Source organism: Ooceraea biroi, chromosome 2, assembly GCF_003672135.1.
Source record: "Ooceraea biroi isolate clonal line C1 chromosome 2, Obir_v5.4, whole genome shotgun sequence".
Classification (NCBI taxonomy): Eukaryota; Metazoa; Arthropoda; class Insecta; order Hymenoptera; family Formicidae; genus Ooceraea; species Ooceraea biroi.
In genome coordinates, this window is record NC_039507.1 from 14,451,417 (window position 1) to 14,464,623 (window position 13,207).

General features: G+C 33.6%; 1 protein-coding gene and 1 long non-coding RNA gene across 4 annotated transcripts in view; one reads left to right on the forward strand and one right to left on the reverse strand.

Annotated features, from left to right (window-relative positions):
• The window catches only part of LOC105284978 (galactoside 2-alpha-L-fucosyltransferase 1), a 67,334-nt gene extending 55,634 nt beyond the window's left edge, over window positions 1–11,700 (reverse strand). Inside the window, exon 1 of one of the 3 annotated variants that reach the window (XM_026975620.1) lies at window positions 11,309–11,692. The gene's annotated coding sequence lies outside the window, so the exon portion shown is untranslated. Of the gene's footprint in view, window positions 1–11,308 lie in introns of all 3 variants that reach the window. The other 2 variants (XM_026975619.1, XM_011348874.3) reach the window with 2 other exon arrangements.
• On the forward strand, window positions 2,876–7,954 carry LOC113563676. Its single transcript, XR_003407581.1, has 2 exons — window positions 2,876–7,406; window positions 7,764–7,954. It is a non-coding gene; the product is annotated as an uncharacterized LOC113563676 (long non-coding RNA).
• Window positions 11,701–13,207: the final 1,507 nt, after the last annotated feature.

Sequence of the window (13,207 nt, forward strand, 5' to 3'; positions counted from 1 at the left end):
ATTGCACATTATTCTTAACCACACATTATAGTGAAAACCATGTTGAAGATATTGTTCACGGATTGCTCATGTAATTAAACATGATTGTTTTTTTATTGAGAATATCTAACATATCCTTATCTAATACATATGTTCACATCCATAAAATGTTTTGCGAAAATTGTGGATCATTATTTGTTTGTAAACACAATAACTGCCAATGATCTTCAAAACAAAGAAAAGAGATATTTCGACATTTTCTATATTTCTGTAATTTCAAAAATCAATATCTCTTGAATGAAGTTGCGAGCATACTTCCACAGGAAATTGTTTGAAATGTTTTGTTTTGACGTCCTAAATTCATATTTCAAGTTTAACCATTTACCCTAGGAATACCTTATATGTGATAAATAATTTTACATATAGAAAAACAATCTTTTTATGTAAAATAAAATAAAAGAAATTGTTCAACTCAAATGGCAACGGTTTTATTATGAATTAAAACTACAATGTTTCGACCATCAGTTTTTGGTCTTTCTCAAGTGTACAAACATTAAATAGATCGGACAAATGTGGTAACAAACGTTCTTTATCTATAAACTAAAATTAACAATTTAAATTGTGTGTAACTAAACTGATGAAATGAAAAACTGTATGCAACTAAATGTTAACAGTTCAGTTTTCAGTTTCGTGTAATATCATTTACACTTTAAAATATCATCATTGCGACGAGTTTTCCAGTTTTGCATTCAGTTTTGCAAATCATTTTTAATATGCTCACAAGGGATCATTTTCGGTATAACCTCGACTTGAAAGAAAACCGCAAAATAAAATCTGAATTTTTTTATGGAAAGGAACTTTGGAAGGAGGACTTAAAAAAACGAAAATTTTCATATTTCGAACAGTCTTTTAGGATTTTCCAAAGAGTAGTAACAAGTTTTTGAAACTTGCTCTTTTTCGAAGTTTGACCTCAAATAACTTCCAAACGGATGAATATATCAACCTCTACCTTGCGGCAAAAATTTTCTTTTGTTATGCCCTATCAATGATGTAATATCTTATGGAGGATTTCATTTAAAATTTTTAAGTTGGGGTGCCCCTGCGCCCTCCCTTGAGAGGGGCAACCGTCCCAACATTCTTAAAAGAGTAGTCCCTCGAAACAATTGAATACGTGTTTCACGATTTTTCGTAATTTTGGACCGTTTCCAAAATATAAAGGGTGGTAACTGACTTTCTGGACACCCTGTATGTATATAAAATAACTAAAAATACATTTATGCACATGCAAATATATAAACTATTGCAAAGAGAATTACATAACTAAACTCATAATTATAAAAATTACATATAAACAGTGATTATTATCACTATAAAATCATTATAAAATGATTAATATTATAAAATTAAGTCGATATAAAAATTATGAGAAGATATTACGAACAGAATGTGTTGCATGAAGAATTGGCCGTATGGACGAGTTCAAATAGCGTATATACGGAGGCGTATATAATTAATTCTCGAAAATAATTCTTCGGAACGCAACTTTATTATGGTTGAATTCGTGAAAAAATAAACTTTCTATTGGTGATAACAAAATTTCACAATTTTGAAAAAAGTGATGAGTGATGAGGGTATTTTGAAAAATAAGAAAATAAAAATTTTTTCCCACCCTCTTTTAAAGTACTTTTAAAGCCATTCATTTTGGTTAAAAAATTTTTTTCTAGCTTTAATAGTTTCGAAGATATTCGTCTCGAAAGATAAAAACCGATTTTTTTTTTTAAAGGAGCGTTTCGCACGCTAAAAGTACGTATGGACACGTATAAAAAAATACGTGTCCTTTATTTTGAGCTGTAAAACAACATTAAAAGCTCATTAACACGGAGGGGGACACTTCCGTACATTTCCTTGTTGGTTATTTAATTAGATTTATTACAAATATTCGTTTCTTCGTTATCTCATACTGTGGAAAATCATAATGAAAGAAAGAGGAACTGTTATAGCCAACTAACGAGCAAATAAGAGTGGTGTAATAATTGGGTAATAATTGGAAACACCCTTATATACGTATGCGGACAGCAAGTGTTTTCAATTATTTCTCAAAAATATATTTTCGGAATGTTATGACTTTGTTATATATGGTTGCATTTGGCGTAAAATAAGTATTTTGGTTGCAAAAAGATTTTAAAAGTTTCAAAAAAGGGTGAGTGGTGGGGATATTTTGAAAAATTTTAAAAGTTTGGAAAATCTATATACACAGATACAAAGCGCTTTTGAAGCCATAAAACTTTTATTCGAAACATTTTTTCGTATCTCTCATCCTTTCGACGATATTCGCTTAGAAAGAAAAAATCCGAAATTTTTCGAAGGTGTGTTTCCTCTAAAAGTGAATATCAGCACCAACAGATAATTTCATTATTAGGGCCATCCACTCTATACTTATGCAAAGTTTCAGATTTTTTTTAATTTGACAGTTGCCGATGTTCCCTTGTTAATCAGGTGGATGGCCCTAATAATGAAATAATTTTCTGTTGATGCTGATATTTACTTTTAGGGGAAACACACCTTCGAAAAATTTAGGATTTTTTCTTTCTAAGCGAATATCTACTACTAATTAATATGTACGACAATGCTTTTCACAGAAATATGTTAACGTTAAATGTAATTAGCCTTACATAGTAAACCATTTATTATCAAATAAAAAAGGACATGGCTAAAATACCATCACTCTATAAAGCTTGAATAAAATTGCATGCAAGCAGCATTTTAAGCAAACATATATATATATATATATATATATATAATATATATATATATATATATATGTTATCATATTCATAAGAAGTACAGAAAGATAAATTATCATCACATTAATAATATAATATATAAATTTTATTGAGCACAATTTTCGATTATTTCGATGTTGATGATTTATATTGCGAAAAGTTTTTTGTAAAAATTGATGTAAAATTAATTATTACTTAACAAACAATGCACTATAACTTTAGTTTTTACAAAATTACAATTATCTTCATACAAAGTATTTATATCAGTAATTAATCAATTAACATAGCAATAGTAGAAATTGTAAATAGTACAGAATGGTTCTTATTATAATATTTGTTTAATAATAAAACATTTTGACTCTTTCGCGACCGAGAGTGAAAAATCTTGAAATACCTTTTATATAAATTTTATATAAATAACTTGAAATAACTTTTATACAGGGTGTCCGGTAGGGAAGTATCGATCGGAAAAGTGGAGATAGATTGCGTGAAGCTGAGTCGATAAGTCTTGTATCATTTTGCGATTTGCGCAAAATCTCCACTTTTCCGGTGGATACTTCCCTACCGGACACCCTGTATAAATTATGCACCCAATTACACATTCATGCACGATCGATCCAGTCTTTAATGCGACTTATTTTTTTAAATTTTTTGTGCAGAACCATCTCTTGATGAGTGGTTGCATTATAAAGTTTGATCTCCCAAAATTTTATTTTTAGTATCTTTGACTTTTGTCAAAAAACTACACTTCGTGCACACGGAAGATCAAAAAGATGCTAGAATAGAGCACTGTAAAGACATGTTAAAAGCGGCTGATATTGATCCGGATTTTATGAAAAATATCGTAATTTGTGACGCGAAAAAAATGGTATTCTCAATATGAGCCACTGACAAAGTGGTAGAAGTGCTCATGAATAGAACAGCTGAATCAAGACATGGCTCACCGTCTTCTTCGATTCGAAAGGAATCGTCTACAAGAAATTAAAACTAGAAGATTAAATGATTGATAATAATCATAAAAAATAATTTAGATATTTTGAATCGTTTGTGGAACAGAAATCTTAGAATTCGATTTAAATACCGAAAGCAAGAATTTTGGTTGCTTTTACACGATAATGCATCAATACAAAAATCCAAGATTGTATGCGATTTCTTTGCCAAAAAGAGAATCACAATAATTAAACATCCACGGATTCGCCTGATTTGGCTTTGTAATTGTGTAATTTTTAGCTATTCCTAAAATTTAAGTTGGTGATGAAAGGAAAGTTACAAATTATAATATCATTTAGGATATCCAAAAGAATTCTACCGCAGTTTTGGAGACGATTTCGGAAATACAGTAATGACTGTTTTGAAAAATTTTTTAATCGCTTCTAGCGTATTGACTAAAGAGTGTATTCTGAATAAAAAAATAAAAACAAAACATAATTGATATGTTTTTTTCGGTACGAGTCGCACCAGATCCTGGAAAGACTGTATATTTCTTTATTAGACTAAATCTTATTTTTTAACTTTTAAAATTTATTTTACGGTATCTGCTAAACTTATTTCGGTAAAACTGCATAAAAGGTTACATCTCGCGGATCTTTCTCACTTTGACGTATGTTATAAAGGGTAAAGTTCTAAGTAATTTTTACTTAACAACTATGTGGCGCTGATGTGTAGTTTATGAAATAAATCTCACAAATAATATTAAGGAAAATATATAGATTAAGAGAAATAAATCAATTCCGATTACTTTGACCTACTACCTTGACATATGCAGGGTGATTCAAAACAAACGTCAATCCTTAAAATGTCATATTCCTGATATAATTCTAAGACAATTTGTCCTTTACCAAAATTTTGTTGGAAGCTCAGTTTTCAAATTATAAGCGGAAATAGCGAATTACGGGGCAAGTACGGAAGGTAAGTAGGGGCGGCGCAACTCACCGTCCGATGCGGGCGATTATGCGATCAGCCCTTACACGCAGTGGTATGCACGCATACAAGAATGTGTGAGCATGTGTGTGCGCGCGCGCGTACCATTGCGTGTAGCAACTAGTCGCGTAATCGTCCGTGTCAGGATTGTCCCGATTGCGCACATTAATCATCGGACACGAAAAAATTTTCCGATCGGACATAGTTTCAATCGGACACATTTCCGATCGGACACATTTTCGATCGGACACAGATTCGATCGGATACATTTCCGATCGGACACAGTTTCCATCGGACACAGATTCTATCGGACACATACAGTTTCCATTGGACACAGGCTCCATCGAATTCGGTTTCGATCGGACACATTTATTACCAAAATATGTTTAATGATTAGTAAATGATTCCGCATGGCTTCGACGGGGTCCGTGTTTTGGACATTCCACGCCAATCGGGGTCCACCTCGGGCGGGTTAGCCTCCCTGATGATTGTTTATATTTTTTCGGCGGGGGTGCAGGTGGAGGTACTCGTCTTCGCCTTCGGCGAAGCGCCCTCCACCTGCATTACGCGTGAGGCGCGAACACTATCGAATCATCGGTACGATTCCACATGGGTTCAAGGAGGTCTATGTTTGTGACTTTTCACGTCGTTGAACCAATGCAGAATCGTACCAATGACTCGATAGTGTTAGCGTGGGGCGGGTAATGCAGCTGGTGGGTGTGTCCGATAGAATCTGTGTCCGATCGAAACTGTGTCCGATCGGAAAATATCTTCGTGTCCGATGAGTAATGTGCGCAATCGGGACTCACTTGTCCGCGTCGGACGGTGAGTTGCGCCACCTCTGCTTACCTTCCGTACTCGCTCCGTAATTCGCTAACTATTTCCGCTTATAATTTGAAAACTAAGCTTCGAACAAAATTTTGATAAAGGACAAATTGTGTTAGAATTACATCAGGAATACGACATTTTAAGGACTAACGTTTGTTTTGAATCACCCTGTATAAAAGTGTTCCTCCCGAGTAATCTGTATAAGGGTTTAGCTTTCATTCGTTGTTTATTACGAAGTTATTAACAAAAAAGTTTAATAATTTTGTAAGAATTTTCAGCGTCCACGTGAAAGGAGGAGTTACGACTTGAGTTAGGTTACATTAGATTAGGCTAGAATGTCTCCAAATGTTACAATGTCACAAGAGTGCACAAGAAAGGATAAACAATAATGTAAATTATTGTTTACATAGATTTGCGAATCTATAAGAGATCTATAGATATTAACAGTAGAAGTGTGAGTCCTCTTCCCCTGTACCTCCTCCTCGCAAAAATCTAACCTAACTTAACCTAATCTAACTCACCCGCAACTTTTCCTTTCGCGTGAACAGCTGAAAAGTCGTGGAAAGTCATTAAACGTTTTTTGTTAATAACTTTTTAATAAACAAGCGACAGCTAAAACCTTCTGAGAATTCTGAGAAACACTCAGGAAGGTGTCCTCTATAACATATGTCAAAGTCAAAGTAATCGAAGCTGACCTAGCTTCTCTAATCTGTATAATTACCTTAATGTTATTTGTGATATATTGTGATATATCTCAGAAACTACACTACTACTACTTAGAACTTCATCCTTCATAACATATATTAAAATGAGAAAGATCCGTGACGTGTAACCTTTTCTGCAGGTTTACCGTTATTTCATTTGTTGAAAAAAATTACGCAAAATGTGAGGTCAATCGGACAACGGAAAAACATGGCACATCTACTTTGAAGTTTTTAAGTTTTAATAATTCGATATGATATATAGAGACAACAAATTTCTAAAAGATTAAGTAGTTAACATAGTTTATATTTTCAAAACTATTATGCTTTTTTTGTTATTTACAACTAATATTTTTAATTATATGTATTTTGTGTGTGTGTGTGTGTGCGCACGCGCGCGTGTGTGTGCGTGTATAAATACTAAAATATAAGCTGAGCATCACGATGCAAATGAGTTTTCCTCCCAAAGCAGCCCACGAAAGAAGAGATCGTGAGAATTGAAAGAATATCGAACGAATTTTCAAAGTACTTTTGTCAAAAAAATATTAGAGTCATTAAGGGGGGATTCTCATGTAACGAGTCAAAAAATTTTGTTTGCTTAAATCAACTCTAATACATGTGGAAAATATGTTCCTAAAGTTACAAATCGATATTCGACCTCTACGTATAGTTATAGTCGAGTTTTCGACCGCGCGTTGAGTAGGTAGCTGGGAGCGCTCGGAGCGGAGACACGCGTCTCGTCTGTCCTCACTCATACACTCGTACATAACAAACAGCTTCGCAGGTATACGTCTAATGGTTTTCTTTTGTTGTGATATACCTTCGCGTACTTGTATAGCTGAGGCAGGAAATTTTTACGAGAGCTTCAATTCGTGTGTTTGGCGTTTGGCTCCGAAATATTTATATTGTGGCATCCGAACAGTGGAAATAGCCGCATATATTGCTGCAGGATTATTCAACGAAGGCTATTTCGCCGTTTTAAAAATTATGGACACATTAGAACTAAAGATCGGTACCCATTGTAAGGAGTATGCAGACTCGTATGACGCCGCGCGAATACGGCAACAGGAGTGACGAAGCCTCAGTAGCTCGAAAGAAGCTCGAACTGCTCGCAAAGAACTGAATTTACAACAGCAGCAATTATACGAGGATGCAGAAGGCCTACTATATGGTCCTGGAATCGCCGATTAGGACTGTAAGTATTGAAAAGCATTACTTTTTATAACCGAAAACTTTAAACGCGTTTTTCTCGAAATCACTTTTTTCAAACTGGTGTGCAGGATAACTAAAAAAATATTAGACCGATTGGGCTCTTTCGGGGCTCTACATGTAGACAATTATATTGTTCATCGTATGAACCTCAAAAGCAACAAAAATTTTTAAAGTAAATAATGTTTATTTCACAATAACAATGAAAATTTTAATGAAAAAACAGCATTTTTTTTTCAAATGTCGCCATTCTTTTCAATTTGGTTTTTTTTCTTGCTTCATGAGGTTCAAACGATGCGTAATGATCTATAATTAATAAATATTGTTGAATATTCTGTTTCAGACCATTACAGCGGATGCTAGACTGCACACCGTTTGACGCCTGCGACGCCGAAGCCGCTGAAGGCGGCGTCCATACCTATATCTATATATATGTTTTTTTTAACCAAAAAAATATTTTTATATTCTCTTTACATGTATTGATGTACTATTAAAGTTTGAGATCCTTTGACTAAATACGTTCTTGAAAAAAAATTCTGAAAAATCTGCTTCTTTTTGGCTCTTTACATGAGAATCCCCCCTTAAGTCCAAATATATCGCATTTGAAAAGATTTCAACAAGCGGTCATTGATGAATAAATCAAACTTTAAATCTGGAATTGGAAATAATTAGATACGGCTCTTACAATTAGAACATATCAAGTGCAATGGAACTGCTTCAATTTATGTTAACAACATTGGAAAAAAAGCAACAATCAGAAGATTAACGAGAATTAACTCTAACTTGTTGATTGCATATTTAGACAATATATCTCCTCGGAGAATTTCTTTTCGAGTTCCAAAAGCTTTTTAACACGAGGTAGGTGGTTAAGGCATTTATTGTTTGAAAATGTTTTTATTTCAAGATAAATTCAACATCACGGTTAAAGAAGAGGTTAGATTTCAGGACGTTTACGTATTTCTCAATGTTTTATACTTAAAAGCGTAGAACTCCAATTGCAGCAAAAGCTTTTTCTCAAGATTTGCAGTTTTTAAAAGATTTTACGAACATCGAAAAATTGATAAAAATATAAGCCCTGTTACACTATACAAGTTTTGTAATAATTTGTGATATTTTGTATCGGAAACAGCAGCTCTGGGAGTTTTTGACAAACGCATTACAATTGAAAAAAGAAACGAATGGTAGAGTTATTGAAATGCAATGATAACACTGACGAATTGCTAAAAAGACAGAATAAATACAAAAAATGTTCCAAATTATTTCGACTATGGAATTGAGCAATTGATATCACAACAATCGAAACATTTCTTCGAAAGATTTTTAATACTAATGGATTTAATCAAGAAAGATCCTACTGAATAGGCAATTGAAGATAGTTTTAAACTTGGGATGGAAATTGTTACAACGTTTACAGTCGTAAATGACACAGCAAAACGAGGAGTTAAGCCCATACATGATTTTAATTAAGTTGTGTCGAAAAATAAGGAGGAAAAACAATGTATTCTTCAAACTTTATAAAACTTAGTATCTCGACGTCAACAAATTTACTAAGAATTTATAAAATTATTGGGTTAGAAGGAAAGTAATGTCGTATTTTCTTAATCAATGGTTCTTGTCTATTAATAGCTAACTTCACTCTAGATGGCACAATTGCATACTAATGCAATTGACAGCTAACACCTCTAAGCATTATTTAATGCGTAGAAACTGTATATAAAAGTGTACATATTCAGTTAAGATCGAGATAAATATGGAGCAAAATAAGCTGTATTTTCGCTGTGTGATGCTCTTTTATTTCCGAAAAGGGAAAAACACGACAGAAACGAAAAAAGAAATATGTGCCGTATATGGAGAGGATGCCGAACGGATGTGTCAAAGATGGTTTGCGAAGTTTCGTGCTGATGATACGACACTTAAAGATGAGAAACGCTCTGGTCGACCGCTTATTGCTAATGACGATGAAATAAAAGCTTTAATCGAGAATAATCAGCGGTACACGACGCGGGAAATTGCAGAGATACTCCACTTATCACATACGACTGTCATCGAGCATTTGCATAAGCTAGGTTATATCAATCGTCTTGATATCTGGGTGCCGCATAATTTATCCGAAAAAAATTTGATCGACCGTATTTCCATTTGTGATTCGTTACTTAAACGTAACGAAAATGACCCATTTTGAAAACGAATTGTGACGGGCTATGAGAAATGGGTTATCTACAACAACGCGGTTCGTAAACGGTCCTGGGGAAAGCATTCCGAAAAACCGTTGACCACTCCAAAACGCGCGCTTCATCCGGAGAAAGTTATGCTGTGCATTTGGTGGGACTGGAAGGGTATCATATATTATGAGCTCCTTTCAAAGAACGTACGCCTTAATTCGGACAAATAGTGTGCTCAATTGGACAAATTAAAGGAAGCCATTGCAGAAAAACGCCCAGAACTGGTAAACAGAAAAGGTGTTTTATTCCATCAGGATAATGCTAGGCCTCATACTTCTTTGACCATTCGGACAAAATTATTGCAACTTGGCTGGGATGTTCTACCGCACCCAGCATATTCGCCAGATATTGCTTTTTCGGATTATTATTTGTTCCGGTCTTTGCAGAACTTCCTTAATGGTAAGGCGTTTGTTTCTTTAGAAGACTGCAAAAACCGACCTTCAGCAGTTTTTCGCTGAAAAAACGCCTGAGTTCTACGCACAAGGAATCATGCAGTTGCCCGAAAGATGACAAAAGATTATAGAAAACAACGGCCAGTACATTATCGATTAAAGTTGTTTTTAAATATGAATAAATTTGCTTTAATGTTGAACAAAAAATACAACATTACTTTCCTTCCAACCCAATAGATTCATATAGTATTTTTATTTTTTACTTTCCTCATGTACTTGCTAATAAATATAATGCTCAACATTTACAAATAAAAACATTTAACCTTCATTCAGAAATCTTTTTATTGAATTTTCTCACTTTTTGTGAAAAACATTATTTCACCTTTAACAGGATTGTGCCACGTGTTTCTATTATTCGATTGAGTTCACATTTTGTACAATTCTTTATGTCTTCAAATAGAACGACTTTACGAAAAAAAGGACAGAAAAAAACTCTAAAAAAATTGTTCATCAAGCACAGCTAAGGTTTATCCTATTCTCCCATTTTTTATCAGTACAAAAAAGCTTTGATATTAAAGCTCAATACTATTATATAGCGATGAGATAAAAATAATTTAAATAAGTTTGCAAAAACTTGATGAAAACATTTCATGTAAATCGTGTTTTTAGAATTTTAGTGGCGGAAATAATAGAATTACACTTTTGTATTATTTTTGATAACATGAGTTTTGAACATATTATATATTATACTGTGACTTTTTTCACTATTTCCATTTTATTGAGTATTTCGCGCAAAAAATTTATCTGATTAATTCATACGTATATATACGTATGTATTTAAAGACACTACATCAAAATAAGAATGTGAAACATATACCTGTTATTTATGTCATCAATAGAATTTTACATTATTAGAACATTATTAGAATCAATCAATCCCTGAAAAAAAGTGGAAAAGTGCAACTAAAAAAGTTATGAAATTGGCATGACTCACGCGGCATTATAATTCCTTCAATATTATTACGTTGAGAATAAAAGTTAAATGTACTGTGCTTGATATTGATCTTTTATTTATCCTTGTAACATTTGCAAGTAAAATTGTAATCTAGACATAAAGAGTGCATTATAAAATCTTGCTTTTCGAACATTTTTACAACTCTGTTTATAACTTTCCAGATTTTTATTCTCTCGGTCGTAGATATGTTCACGAAAATCGAACTCAACAAATTTAACCACAAATTTTCGGAGAATTCTGCAAAAAGAATCTCGCTTACCCGTTCCGGCGAACTCGGCTCGATTTATGACGTATAGGATAAGCCTCACAGTCAGCGGATATAGCTCGCTCATGTTTATTAGATGTGATATCCCGCCAATGTTAGTTATAACCTAGTCGTTCTTGTTTTCCACTGTCACAGGTGTTGTCGCGTCAAGGCGCGAGGAGTCTCGATCGATTCTCACTTGCGAGGTGCTTTTATGATAATCGTCGCTTTTTCTCGTAGCTTCGACGTGTAACAACCTTCACAAAATATTATTGTGCACAATTCAGGTTTGCAGAGGGATGGAATCGTCATACTCTTGAGGGGATATTCTCGAGAGATGTGCGTGACGTCACTTGAACAGTCGGCATTATGTATGAATTTGTAATTTCCGTTAGTTTCATCTTCTGTCGGTAATCACTCGAACGTCGAAAATTGCAAGACAAAAACGCATATTAAAACCTATAAATTAAAAAAAGATATACACTCTGGAAAATTTGAAAATATTGACATGTATACTATACTTTGTATAAATTGTGTATATCGCTATGTTTCTGTTGTTTGCATCTTCTGTTCTTAGAATACAAACAGAAAATGCAATGTATAAACAGAGAGAAACCTGAGAGGGGCCAGGCCGCCGTTTTTCTTGTAACCATATTACAATCCCGTACAGTGGCGCTAACTGGATCCATCTTAGAGCCGGCGGAACTACATGCCAGATCCATTTTCAGTTCATGTGGTAAAACGATCGGTTGATTCATGTCCATTATAGATCCATAATTGTGGATCTCAAAAGTACGGAATATTGTGGAATATTTATTATAATGTTGTATTACATATTATTAACGCGTGATCTTTTTCATTTTAGTATATATTATACACACACACACACACACATGTGTATATATATATATATAAGGGTGTCTCAGAAAGAATAGGACAATGCTCGTGTGCAAATAGAGCACAGTGAACTGAAAAGAAAAGTCCTATACTACTTTGCAATTTTCGCAATAATTATCGAGTAATTAATTATTAACAATTATCATATTAAAAGCCGGCCTACCGCCACATATAAGCGCGCGGCTGTGATGTAGGGACATAGGTAGAACAGAAAATTCATAATGACATCATGATGATATCATTATGACTTTATTCATCACTTAAAAGTTATCTGGACAAAAATGACACAAAAGTGACTTCGAGATGACAAAAAGAATCATTAATCTCAAGTCCTCTAAGATAATTGTATACTTTTACGATTTATGCCGCTTGAATATATTATTGTTAGAGTATGTTATTTTAATTAATAGAGTTCGCTAGGATCATTTTCCGCCACAGCCAATATGCGATTGTTTTGTTTGTTCGTCATCTTTGCGATCTGGGAAATCGTTGAATGGTAGATATTCGGGTACTGTCACGAGTAACGGTACATAAAGCTTTTCTTAGACAGATTGCTGAAAAAATAAAGTTCATCATGTCTGGAAATAAGAATAAGGTAAACTTTAAAACTTATTTCATCACAAAATCCTTTTTTTAATTTCTTAACCTATTTCTGCACCGCATGACTCATTTGAAAGCTACGATTGAAGTCTTCCAGCCTCATTTAGCTTTTCAATTTTTACTTGTTCTTTCAATTTCTGTTTTAATCTACTCTAATCGTGCCGTGCTATATAATTAATTTATTCCCTATTTCATATTCATAGATTCCACCAATTAAACGAAAGGTAGCATTGAAATATAGAAATACGCTGGTATTCATAGTCGGATCTTATATTTAAGACTGTCTTAAGTATATCTTCAGATACTCTATAGCCAATGGAATGATCCATACAGCATCTGCAGATAAACTTAAGACGGTCTTAAATATAAGATCCGATTATGAATACCGGCCTTAGTGCTACGAAACGTATCAAATTA